Below are 13850 nucleotides of genomic sequence, written 5' to 3' on the forward strand. Positions count from 1 at the left end.
TACAGGGCTCAGTATATGAGCTCCATCAGGGGTCGGCTAATTCCAATCCCCGGAGAGCTCGTATTCAATGAGCACAACTGGGAGGTCAATTAGTGATTCCCTGGGCACATCACGGGGGTTATCACAATACCATTCCTTGCAGTTTGGAATCAAAGTGCAACTCCATGCTTGTGGGAGAGTGGACGAATGTGTGATTGTGGTAAGTGCGGGAGAGAGGAAACTAATCTATCAAATTGAAACAATTAAACAAATATGTAATTTCCAGAAAAAAAATGACAAATTAAATAATTTGAAATCAGGCCTAACACATACTCTAAATATGATAAAGATCTCAAATAATTCTAATATAACTAGAATTAAATTACTACTAATAAATTAAGCTAATGTGTTAAACTAATGCTTAAGGTGATGTGCAAGGACTACAGTGCGTGGCTTTTGTGGAAATAAAGATTGTCCTGGCTTCTCACATCTGCACGTAATGTTACTTCCTTGAATAGCATAGAATCATAGAATCCCTACAGTGTTGAAGGAAGCCATTCATCCCATCGAGTCTCCACCAACAATAACCGCACCCAGGCTTTATCCCCGTAACCCCACGTATTTACGCTGGTAATCCTCCTGTCTCTAAGGAGCAATTTAGCATGGCCAATCCACATAACCCGCACATCTTTGGAGTGTGGCAGGAAACCGGAGCATCCGGAGGAAACCCATGCAGAAATGGGGAGGACATGCAGACTCCTCACAGGCAGTGACCCAAGGCCGGAATTGAACCTGGGCCTCTGGTGCTGTGAGACAGCAGTGCTATCCACTGTGCCGCCCCATTGTTGAGCTTCGGTGGACCTCAAAACAACACATTAGCACATTTGGGAGAAGGGGACTGGAATGATGTATGCTCACAGACTTCATCAGAAAAACAGCTATTTATTACTAAGGAAAAGCTATACAGAGACCAGTCACCCACCAACTGTCCCTCTCCCTACATGTCTTCCTCATGTGCCTTCTCCTATGAGAGTTCCCCACTCCCTGGAGTGATTACCCACTCTCAGTCCCTATTGGTCCCGCAAGCCAGGTGACCCTCTTCTGCTGTGTTGCCCAGGAAGGGACAATACCCACGAGGACATATTCGATAGTTACTCCAGAGGGTATTTGAAATGCTGAGGAAAGTACGGATGCAGGAAGGGGAGTGTAGAGCGGTCAGTCAGTCAGCTGAGTCATGGGGATTTTGGCAAGGCAAAGAATGAGATTGCACAGACACTGATCATATCCAACAGGTACAAGCCCTTGATACTCATGAGGACATGAATGAAGGTCATTATGAAGGGAGGGTGACCAAAATACTAACAGTGGCACGGGGGAGAAGAACACCGCCCAAAACATTGAATGTATTCAAGAAGCACTTGAGGTGAATGGGATCAAAGGTTATGGGGAAAAAGCAGGATTAGGCTATTGAGTTGGACGATCAGCTCTGATCGTGATGAATGGTGGAGCAGGCTCAAAGGGCCAAATGGCCTCCTCCTGCTCCTATCTTCTAAAAGGAGGAGAATCACAGAACTGTTTTTACACAGAATGAGACCATTTGGCCCATCATTTCTGCACCAGCTCTCCAAACGTACATTGTGACTTAGTGCCATTCCCCTGCCCATATCTCTGCACATTGTTTCTATTCAAGTAATCATTTAATGCCCTCTTGAGTACCTCGAGAAGGAATTAAGCTCTTGAGGCGAAAGGGATCAAGGGATATGAGGGGTGGGGTAAGGGGGGTGGGGAGTGGGGGAGAGGTGAGCTCAAGGTACTGATTTTGATGATCAGTCATGAGCGTAATGAATGGCGGAGCTGGCTTGAAGGGCTGAATGGCCTACTCTTCTTCTTTGTTTCTATGCTTCTATGGTTGAACCTGTCTACTCCACTGGGATGCATTACTGTGGAAGGTTGTGGAGACTGGAAAGCTTACGGAGACTGGAAAGCTTACAAGTATTTGGATGAAATATCATAACATTCAAGGATATGGGAGAAGTGCTGGGATTAGCGCAGGCAAAACGTGCCAAAGGGCCTCTTCTGTGCTGTACGATTCTCTGACTCTTCAGGCAGTGTATTCCAGAAGGGAATGTAACATCTGAGTTGTGGGGGATTCCGTTATTTGGGTGAGGGGCAGTCTTGGGTCTGAATTTTCAGGTTGGTTGGAGCCGCTTCTCGCCATCCAGAGAGTAGCCCACATTTCCGCCAATTGCAACTGCCCCACTACCATCTTACACTATAACGAGCACTGATTGGCATTAGGCAGGACCGTCCCCCTGCCCCCATCCCCCATCTCAACTCATGAGGAAGTTCTACCTTAGAGAGCTGCTAGGCAATCGGATTGCCGGCAGCTCTCCAGTCCCTCCAGCAACAGCGCTGCAGTGGCTAAAAGAGGAACTGCACAGAATTCCTGGGAACCGGAGAAGTGGAAGGAGTCCTTGGGCAGAAAGGGTAGGGAAGGCCTCGGGGTGTCACTAGGTGGGTGGAAGGGAGCATAAAATTCCAGCCATTATGCAAAAAAAAACAGCATCAGGTTAGGGGCAGGTTAGAATCTACAGTTTTGTATATTTGTTGAGTTTTAAGGAGGAAGTCAGTGGCGTACTGGTGACATCATTGGACTCATAACCCAGAAGCCCTGGCTAATCCTCAGGGTACATGGATTCAAGTCCCAGGACGGCAATTGGGTGAATTTAAATTCCATTAATAAACTGTGGAATTGAAAGCTAGTCTCTGTAACGGTGACGATGAATTTATCATCGATTGTTGTAAAAAACACAACTGGTTCACTAATGTTCCTTAGAGAAGGAAATCTCCTGGCCCACACAAGACTCCAGAGCCACAGCAACTTGGTCGACTCTTAACTGCCCTCTGAAATGACCTATAAGCCACTCATTTCAAGGGCAATTAGGGAAGGGCTACGAATGCTGATCTTTCCCACATTCCATGGAAGAATGAATTTTAAAAAATTCGAAATAGCTCATTGAATTAGAGATGTGAATGAATATAGAAGGCATGATATAGTTGTCATTCCCGAGACATGACTGCTAGCTGGAAGGGTAGCCTCACTGATTGAAGGTACCATTACAAGATTAGTAAGAGAGGATTTAGGTAAGGGAAGGCAAACAGTGAAGACTCAAAGGATAAACTGAGAAATAAGAGAGGGTTTAAAGTTATAATGGAAATTATCTCCAGGCCACCTCATGGCAACAATGAAGTGGCAGGATGTATTAATTCAGCAATTAGCAAAGCTGGCAGCAAAAGCAAAGCTGTTTTATAGGAACTTCAATTTTTGTATTGATTAGCAAGAGTAAATCAAGTCAGAAAAGGTGGTGAACGTCTCGAGTGTATTTAACACAGTTCTCTGGAACAATGGGTTCTCGGACCACTTGTGAGGTCAGGTCACACTAGAGTTAATGACGAGCAATGAGCCAGGTTAAGTTAATAAACTAACACTAAGAGAACATTTATTAAATGATAATCATAATATGATCAAATCCAATATTAGATTTTCTTTCTGTGTCTGAATAGGTTTCCTGGTTTCGTGGGTGGCATGGTGGCACAGTGGTGATCACTGCTGCCTTACAGCGCCATAGATCCGGGTTCAGTTCCCTGGCTTGGCTCATTGTCTGTGTGGAGTTTGCACATTCTCCCCATGTCTGCATGGTTTTCCTCTGTGTGCTCTGGTTTCCTCCCACATCCAAAGATGTATAGGTTAGGTTGATTGATCATGCTAAATTACCCCTTAGTGTCAGGGGAATAGTAGGGTAAATACATGGGGTTACGGAAATAGGGTCTGGATGGGATTGTGGTTGGTACAGGCTCGATGGGCTGAATGGCCTCCTTCTTTTCTGTAGGGATTCAATGATTCTTCCAGGTGCCCCATTCTCCAAAGATGTGTGGGTTAGATGGAATGGCCAGGCTAAATTGCCCCTTAGTGTCAGGGGGATTAGCAGGGTAAATACGTGGGGATATCGGGATAGAGCCTGGGTGGGGGATTGTTGTTGGCGCAGGTTAAATGGATTGAATGGCCTCCACCCGAATGGGGGGGGTTCTATGAAATTCAAGGATAAAAGCAAAGAACTGCGGATGCTGGAATCTGAAACAAAAACAGAAAATGCTGGAAAATCACAGCAGGTCTAACAGCATCTGTGAGGAGAGAACAGAGACAATGTTTCATGTCTAGATGGCTCTTTGGCTCTCTATTCTCACCCACAGATGCTGTCAGACCTGCTGAGATTTTTCAACATTTTCTGTTTTTGTTGCATTTGAAATTCAACATTGGATTTGAAAGGGAGAAATATAACACAGCGACTGACATTCTAGATTTTGATAAGGCTAACTTCAGCAGGAAGAGATGAATTGACAACAGCAGACTTGACAAAACTGTTATTTGTTAAAGCTATAGTTGAACAGTGGAAAGTGTTCAAAAAGAATTTAGTTGAATACAAGAAGCATACACACTTCTAAGAGACAAGAAATGTACTTACCATAGAAAATAACTCGCCGATAAAAAATGTAAGAAATAAGATTAAGCCAATGGAAAGGGCACACAAAAGTGTAAAGAATGTTGTAGATTCAGGGACTGGAAAGGATAAGAACAGCAGCAAAGAAAGACAACAAGGATAGTAACAAAATACTACAAGGAACTTGAGGAGTGTTAAGATTAACACACTCGGTTTTTACAATCATATTCGAAGACAGGAGGCTTTCCAGAGTAATGTGGAAACAAAGATGTGGGTAATTTTGTAAATGAAAATATGGGAATGGTTGACTTGTTGAATAATTGCTTTGGGTCGCTTCTCGGCCTCTTGGCTAAGATCAAGTGTAGTATTGACATGCTGCACTTGGTTGAAGTCATTAGGTTACTTTCAGCTTCTTTTGAAGCAATTTTTTAAAGCGGCATCTCAGCCTTTTGGCTAAGATGCCAATGAGATCAAGCCTTGGAGGAGGAGCTACACCTACTCCAGTCAGCTTGGATCATGTAGGTCAAGCCCAAGACAGGAGGTGAGAGCCCTGTCTTGTCAGCTTGGATCGGGAATGTCCCAACTTGTTGGGTCTCTGAATTGGCTTTAATTTGACTTGATTAGATTGGAATAAAGTTTAAAAAAAAAATTGCTTTGGGTTAATCTTTACAGTTGAAGACAAGAATAATATATTTGACATTCTGTGGAAACTAATAACAAACCAAGGACTAGAATTCATTAAATTTCAATGAAACAAAATGAAGTATTAGAAAAAGTAAAGACATTGTATGACTGACAAATTCCCTGGTCTTGATGGGTGTCCAGAACCAGGGGTCACAGTCTGAAAATTCAGGGTAGACCATTTAGGATGGAGACGAGGAGACATTTCTTCACTCAAAGAGTGGTGAGCCTGTGGAATTCATTATCACAGGAAGTAGTTGATGCCAAAACATTGAATGTATTCAAGAGGCAGCTAGATACAGAACTTGGCGTGAATCGGACCAAAGGTTTATGGGGAGAAGGCAGGATTAAGCTATTGAGTTGGACAATCAGCCATGATCGTGATGATATAGGAGCAGGCTCGAAGGGCTGAATAGCCTCCTTCTGCTTCTATCTTCTATGTTTCTACAACGGTTTTACTTCAATGTTTTAGAGGACAAAGATCAGGAGCTTGTTGACTCTTTAGCCATAAGCTTGCAAAGCATTGTCGATTGTCTTAGATTGGAAAATTGCAAGTTACTCCAATATTTAAAAAAGTAGGAGGGAGAAAATGGTAAATTATAGACCTGTTAGTCTAACATTGGTTATGGGTATGTTATTAGAATCTATAATTAAGGCCAAAGTGACTGAATACTTTGAGAAATTTGAGCTGATTAGAGAGCTAACATGGATTTGTAATGAGTAGGGTCATGTCTAACAAAACCCAATTTAATATTTTGAAGTAAGTCAAGTAATAGACAGAAGAATGACCATAGATGTAGTTTGTATTTCATGTATTATACCTCCCAGAAGGCAGTTGATAAGGTTCCACACAAGAAACTCATAGAATCATAGAATTTCTACAGCACAGAAGCAGGCCCTTTGACCCATCAAGCCTGCACAGACAACAATCCCACCCAGGTTCTATCCCTGTGACCCCACATATTTATCTTGTTAATCTTCCTAACACTAAGGGTCAATTTAGCATGGCCAATCAACCTAACCCACACATCTTCGGAGTGTGGGAGGAAATCTATGCAAACATGGGGAGAGGAGTGCAGACTCTGCACAGTGGCCAGAATTGAACCCGGGTCCATGATGCTGTGAGGCAGCAGTGCTAGCCACTGTGCCACCAAGTCATTCCATTGTTGGGCTCCGGTGGACCTCAAAGTAGTACATCAGCACATTCGGGAGAAGGGGACTGGAATGGTGTATGTTCACACAGACACAGGGAGAACGTGCAGACTTGACACGGATAATGACCCAAGGCCGGAATTGAACCCGGGTCCCTGGCACTGTGAGGCAGCAGTGCTAACCACTGTGCCACCTGGCTGACTGTTAGCTAAAGTTACAGCCAAAGATGAAGGGCAACAGTCATTGACAATTAGGAGATAGGGTAGCTGGTAGAGGACAGAATTTGTATAATGGGCCTTTACACTGAATTGGAAGGAGAAGACTGTTAGTGTCCTGCACTGATCTGTGCTTAGGCCTCACTATTCACTACATTAATAAATGAATCAGATAACATAAAACAGAGTCATATATCCAAATTGCTATTGTCACAGGGACTGAGGCATATTGACTAGTGTGAGCAGAAGAATAAAATGTACAAAGAGATACTAATACATTAAGTGAGTATGCAAAAATGTGAATCCATTCAGATGGATTCCAATATTCCAATGCAGTTTTTTCTATTCATTCATGGGTGTCGCTGGCTGGCCAGCATTTATCGCCCATCCCTAATTGCCCGAGGACAACTAAGAGTCAATCACATTGCTGTGGCCCTGGAGTCACAAGTAAACCGGACCAGGTAAGGATGGCAAATTTCCTTCCCAAAAGGACATTAGTGAACCAGATGGATTTTTTGCGATAATCAACAATGGTTTCAGGGTCATCAGTAGATTTTCAATTCCAGATATTTGTTATTGAATTCAAATTCTACCATCTGCCGTAGCAGGATTTGAACCTGGATCCCCAGAACATTAGCTGAGTTTCTGGATTAATAGTCAAGCAATAATACACTAGGACATCGCCTCCCCCAGCTGGATGTAAGGTCCTTCATTCTTAACCAAAAGCTCAAAAATCAAACTTGCTTTTTTAAATGTAAAAATCTGTAAAGAATGGCAGTCTAAATAAGATCTCATTATCTACGTAAACTAAAATGTAGTACTCAGGTGCAAAAGATCATCACAAAGGTTAAATGAATGATAGCCTTTATATGGAGATCTGGAAATATGATAGAGTGGAATTCTTTCTACAGCTGTTCAAAGTCCCGTACAGAACATATCTGGAACAGGGCATATTTTTCTGGGCACTGCATCTTAGAAAGGATATATTGGCCTTGGAAGGAGTGCAGTGCAGATTTACCAGAACTTTGCCTGTGTTTCAGGAAATGCGTTATGAGGGGTCATTGCTTCCCCAGAAGATACAGGGTTAAAGGGTGGTGTGATTGACGTTTTTATGAGTGTGAGAGTGTGGGAGCCTGGAGAGAAAACCTGTTCTATTGGTTTGGGTCAAGCAGTCTTGACCTTGAAATCAGAGCGAGGCCATTCGGTACAGAAGTTAGGAAACACCCTTGATGCAAAAAGTGAAAAGAAATGTGGAACTCCCGCCAACCAAAAAGCTATCTCAATTCATAATCTTAAACCTGAAATTAATAGTGAGAGAGCAATGGAAAATGCTTGAGTGAGGGAATGCCGATGAACGAAGGAGCACTGGTGGGCGAGTGAGGGAGTGGTGGTGAGCGAGGGAGCACCGGTGAGCGAGGAAACGCTGGTGAGGGAGGGAGTGCCAGTGAGTGAAGGAGCTGGCAAGGGAGAGAGCGCTGGTGAGGGAGGAGCGCCGGTGAGTGAGGCAATGCCAGTGAGTGAAGGAGTACCAATGAGTGAGGGAGTGCTGGTGAGGGAGGGAGCTCCAGTGAGTGAGGGAGCTCCAGTGAGCGAGGGAGTGCTGGTGAGGGAGGGAGTGCCGGCGAATGAGGGAGTGCTGGTGTGGGAGGGAGCGCCGGCATATGAGGGAGTATGCCAGCTGGTGAGTGGGGGAGTGTAGAGAGCAAAGAGGGAAGTGGGTGAAAGTATGTATGAATGAGACCGAGTGCTGACTACAAAGACAAAGAAAACAAACAAAGGTAGCAAAAAGAGAGCAGGAAAGAAGAACAAACAGAAAGAAAGTGAAGGAGGAAATATCAGATGGAACAGGAGTAGTTATCTTAATTTTATTTCAGTAAGCAATGTCCGTGGGAGGTCAACTAATAAATGGAAAGGCACAGCACTGCACGGCACCATCTAACCAGTGCCACAGTTCTGCCAGTGTTGCCACTGAGCTCTGAGGCAGAGACATATATTGTATAAAAAGAGACACGATTGCCAAAGCTTTGAACCCACACCTGTCAACTATAGCCAGGAGGCAAATCCACAAATAAATAATTGTGTGAACTTCAGTAACCGATGCGTTAAGATAGCAGACATCAAGACAACAAAATAAGATGCGCATGGTATAAAACAGCCATTACCCTCCACAGCCAATTACATCAATGGGAACCCTGATCACAGCGTACTGAAATGTAAAACATCTGTTTTATAGAAAATTTAATAAAGCCACATTCATCACACACAAGGATTTTTTTTCCTCTTCCAATGCTCGGGCCAGAAGGCATTGCTGTCATTGTTACTCGCCGCCAAACCAAGTCACGCATTTTTAATGTAGAATAGATGACCTCAAGCTACCTTGAGGGAAGTTCTCGCAGACAGCCTTCTCTGTAATGTTTATTATGAGAATGCTATTACTGATGCTCTGCAGTGTGCCCGGGACAACGGGCAGAGCTGTGGGAAGAAGACCATCTATTTTAAAGTTACAGTCAGGCACAAGTTGCCGATAATAAAGCTTTCAACAAATTCACATTTATCTCGGCAAAATCACCCCCAGGTATTTTGCTCGGGGAAGGATGAAGAGAGTGAAAGGAAATTATCATGGACAACCAGATAAAAACCTGATACCCATGGGATTCGCCAGGAGCAACTTTTGGAATACTGACAAAGACAGAAGTGGAACATTCAATGGAAAAAGAGTGAGTTACCTGTGGAATACTTGCTCGTTTAAAGAGAAATCTGAACACACTATCAATTAGCTGACGGAACTATGCCACAAGTTTCCACAAACTTCATAGCATATGAGTAGAATTAAACATATCAAGCACAATTAACTGAACATTTTATCTGGAATTAAGAGAATACTGATGACCATGAAACCATTGTCGATTGTCGGACACCCCATCTGGCTCACTAAACCCACCCATCCTGATCCAGATTATGGCCATCTGCCCTAATATCTCTTCATGTGATTTGATATCACACTGTGATGGGTGCAAGCAGGTTGGAACATATCAAATAATGCAAATAAGTCTCTGCATCTGTGATCTCCCCACCTTATTTTTTCACATGCCACAGGTAATGCACTCTAGTTTACTTATTATGTTGTGAATATTCTAGTTTATAATTCAGATGTTTTCAAATATAACTTTTAGCTTTAGGAATATAACTTTTAGATTGGAGGTTTAAGTGTTTGACATCAGGTAAGTATCACCTTTAGAGATGGAAATCTGCTGTCCTTAACTGGTCTGGCCTACATGTGACTCCAGAGCCACAGCAATGTGGTTGATTCTCAACTGGCTTATGAATGGCCTAGCAAGCCACTCAGTCCAAGGGCAACTAGGGTTGGGCAATAAATGCTGGCCCAGCCAGCGATGCCCATGCCCACATATGAATAAAAAAAATTGGCTTACATTGACATGTTACAAACTCAATTCCTTTATATTACAGAATCATAGAATTCCTACAGTACAAAAGTGATCATTCGGCCCATCGAGGCTATGCCAATTCTCTGACAGACTATCTTGCCCAGGCCCTCCCCCAAACCCTATCCCCGAAACCTCACACATTTTCCATGACTAATCCATCTAACCTACACATCCTGGAACAATTTAGCGTGGCCAATCCACCATGGCCATTCATGTTAAATGAACCTTGCTGGTTCATTTACTTCTTCTGGAATCCAGAACTATGCCACAGTCCCAAAGATCACTCTGATTTCTCCTCAGCGTTACAGGTATTCTCCAAAGTAGCGAATTTCATGGAGATCCTTCTGCTAGCTTTTGATAAAGAGGTCCTTCAAATTCTCTTTATAATCACCTCATGACTGTGGATTTTTCAGTTCAAACGGAGGCTTTGCTGTACTCATGCATGGGGATTTAAATATCAGGGACATCTCTGCTTCCTAATGGCCTTCTGTGCTCCCTCAGCTTCTGTGCAGTTGCTGGTCCCACTGCTGATTTCCAGCCCCCGGCAGTTGCTTTCTCTCTGCCCGTTTCCAAGATGGCTACTTCCAAACCAATTGCAAACTGCCATCTACCGCAAAACTCTATGCAGATCATTGTACATTTCTTCCTCTAGCTCCGAGCTAGACAAATCGTCCAACTCGTTCCCCTCACAAATTCCAAACTAAACTTGAGCCTCACTGGCATTTCATGCAAAGCAAGACAAAGTTAGCATTTTCTCTGCTTAAGGTGCAGGAATGACTTTCTTTGACTCTCCCAGCTCAGTAAGCCGCAGTCTTTACCAAAATTTACCAAATTTAAGGGTGAGGGGGGAGAGGTATAATTTGGAAGTGAGAGGAAGGTTCTTTACGCAGAGAGTTGTGGGGGTATGGGACGCGCTACCAAGTAGGGTGGTGGAGGCAGGAACATTGGACTCGTTTAAGGTTCAGTTAGATAGACACATGAGTGAAACGAGGATGGAGGGTTATGGTAGGGGCTATTAAATAAGGTTAGAACCTTGGGAGACACCGGAAAAGCAGACTTGTAAGATTAATGTTTTTGTCTTTTTATTCCGCAGGTGGAGGTCCACCTCGTGTCAAACGAGGGGCATGCACACGGTGGGTCGTGCGTGGGCTGCTCTTGGAAGTTCCGGGAGTGGCCTAGTACTTCGTGTCGGTGTGTGTGCTTGATCCTGGACCGGTAGACGGGCGCCGCAACAGCTCGGTGACTAGCACTGCTAGCTGTGCAGATACATGGATTTGGGCCTGTGTCTGAGGGAGTTTGCGCATTCTCCCTGTGGTTGCGTGGGTTTCCTCCAGGCGCTCCGGTTTCCTCCCACACCCCAAAGATGTGCTCTTAGGCTGATTGGTTTTACCAAATTGACACTATTCTCCCCTGAATCTGGCTAAGTTAGGGGTTCCATTCGTAGACACGCAGGGTAGAATAGGTGTAGGGTGATGCGGCGGCGCGGGCTCGTTGGGCCGAAGGGCCTGTTTCCCGTGCTGGGTTGTTCTTTGTTCTTTGTAAAATTGCAACTTGAGAAACACCCAGTCAAACTAAACCAAGAAACTTTCTAACCCCCACAGTGCATCTCCGCAACAAGGCATGCTTTGGAATAGTTCGAGCAAAACTGCATAGAAGTCCTTTTACCTTCAACGCTTTGATTCTGTAACCCTTATACATAATTTATAACCCTGATGGAATTTTGTAACTTTTTTCCTAGAATTTTAGCTTCTTCAATGGAGATAACCATAGATGCCATTGCATAACTGGAAGCACCAGAAATGGGTGATCCATTGTTCAGTGTTTACAAGTCTAATTCAGACATCGCAGATAAGCTCTTGGTAGTTCTTAACTGTAATAAAACCCAAGCTTGTTTGAATTACATTTACTTCAGGGTTACTTATCAGTTTCTCAAATCAAATTTTTCCACTTATCTGATGTCAAACACTTAAACCTCCAATCTAAAAGTTATATTCCTAAAGCTAAAAGTTATATTTGAAAACATTTGAATTCTAAACTAGAATATTCACACCATAATAAGTAAACTAGAGTGCATTACCTGTGGCATGTGAAAAAATAAGGTGGGGAGATCACAGATGCAGAGACTTAATTGCATTATTTGATATGTCTCATCCTGCTTTCACCCATCACAGTGTGATATCAAATCACATGAAGAGATATTAGGGCAGATGGCCATAATCTGGATCAGGATGGGTGGGTTTATGGAGTATCTTGAAAGGGGAAAGAGAGGCAAAGATATTTAGGGAGGGAATTCCCCAACTTAGAACCACAGAATCCACAGAACCAGAGAATCTCTACAGTGCAGAAGGAGACCGTTTGTCCAGCGAGTTTGCACCCACTCTCTGAAAGAACATTGTTTCCCTGCCACCCCCCCTCCCCTCCCCAAATACCCCATGCATTTACCATGGCCAATCCATCAAACCCACAGGTCTTTGGACTGTGGGAGGAAACCCACGCAAACACAGGGAGAATGTGCAAACTCCCACACAGTCACCAAAGACTGGAATCGAAGGCCGGTCCCTGGCGCCATGAGGCAGCAGCAATAACCACTGTGCCACTGCATCCAGACAGCTGATGGCATAGCCACCAGTAGTGCGGTGCGTGCAAGAGGTCAGAATGGGAGGGAAGCGCGGATATCTGGGAGGGAGTTGGGAGGAGGTTACAGAGACAGGGAGCGGGGAATTTGAAAACTGAGACCAGGATGTAATGTAGGTCAGTGAGCACCAGGGTGATGGATAAACAAACCGTGCGCACTCGAAGCAGGCAGCCTACTTGAGGTGCATACTATCTGTACCTCCCACAGTGCCAAGTTGGATTTCGGCAGAATGTCCAAAACAACCTCCTCACTGAAACAGAGCTCCGCAATAATTTGTGATCCTATTTCACGGACATTATGCATGGAAAAGCACCATTATCGGACCACAACATAAATCTGCATGCGACTGTTGAGTCGGATGCCAACTGGGCATTAAGAGGGAGTGAAATAAAAGACCACAGGGAGGCGATGGGTTTCATTACAATAAAATTTTAAAAACTAACTAGTTGTAATGAAGTAACTAGAAGGGAAAGAAGTGGAACATATCTACTGTCCTGGAGAGACAGGTCACAGTGATATACAGTAACTAAACTCCAAGGATAAAGCTGTGAAGATGGGATTATAGGGATAACACACGCTCTGTGTCACACAAATACACGAAGCAAAAGAAAATGGGCTGTCATGAATCTTTTAAATATAATAGAACTCCATTAGCTAAAGCTTGGGAGATAATTACGCCTGCCATTTTGATTAAGTAGGCACAAACAGCACAGACTAACAACACTATCAATATTAAATTAGATTTAAGCCACTGTCTGACTGCTTGAGTGTTCAGTCTCTACACTGCAGAGTGAAATGAACTGTGCCCCTCAATAAATTACCTTTTGCTGTTGTGCTTATTTATTGAATATATTTAAAAGCAGTAAAGCAGGAAGATGAAGCATCTCACTCTACCACACGACACGCCGTGTAAAGTTTATAGAGGCATTATTTTCCAGTTTCCAACCATTTGGTGTTTCTCCATGCCTCCGCGGCAAGGCCTCTGCCAATGTAATTGTGCAGTCAGGTCAGACATGAGATGCACTTGCATGTCTCACTCAGGAGGAGAGGGCAATGAGGACTCCTTCCATTGTTTTCTTGTAGTGAAGCATTTCACCTCTTTTATATAAACCCCATAGCAATTTGCACTTGTATTGCATTGTTAATGTAATGACAGTGCAACAAGGTGCTTCGTAGGAGCATTATCAGACCAAATATGGCCACGACCTTTGTTTCAGTAACACCTTCCCAACTGTGAACAGAC

General features: G+C 43.7%; 1 protein-coding gene and 1 non-coding gene across 2 annotated transcripts in view; one reads left to right on the forward strand and one right to left on the reverse strand.

Moving 5' to 3' along the window:
- Positions 1-13850, reverse strand: part of LOC145349922 (partitioning defective 3 homolog B-like) — a 1010807-nt gene that overhangs the window by 133654 nt on the left and 863303 nt on the right. The gene's annotated exons all lie outside the window — the stretch shown is intronic.
- Positions 4808-4998, forward strand: LOC145350424 (U2 spliceosomal RNA). Its single transcript, XR_013888202.1, has one exon. It is a non-coding gene; the product is annotated as a U2 spliceosomal RNA (small nuclear RNA).

The sequence above is a fragment of the Carcharhinus amblyrhynchos genome, chromosome 11 (assembly GCF_965287045.1).
Source record: "Carcharhinus amblyrhynchos chromosome 11, sCarAmb.v2.hapA, whole genome shotgun sequence".
Classification (NCBI taxonomy): domain Eukaryota; kingdom Metazoa; phylum Chordata; class Chondrichthyes; order Carcharhiniformes; family Carcharhinidae; genus Carcharhinus; species Carcharhinus amblyrhynchos.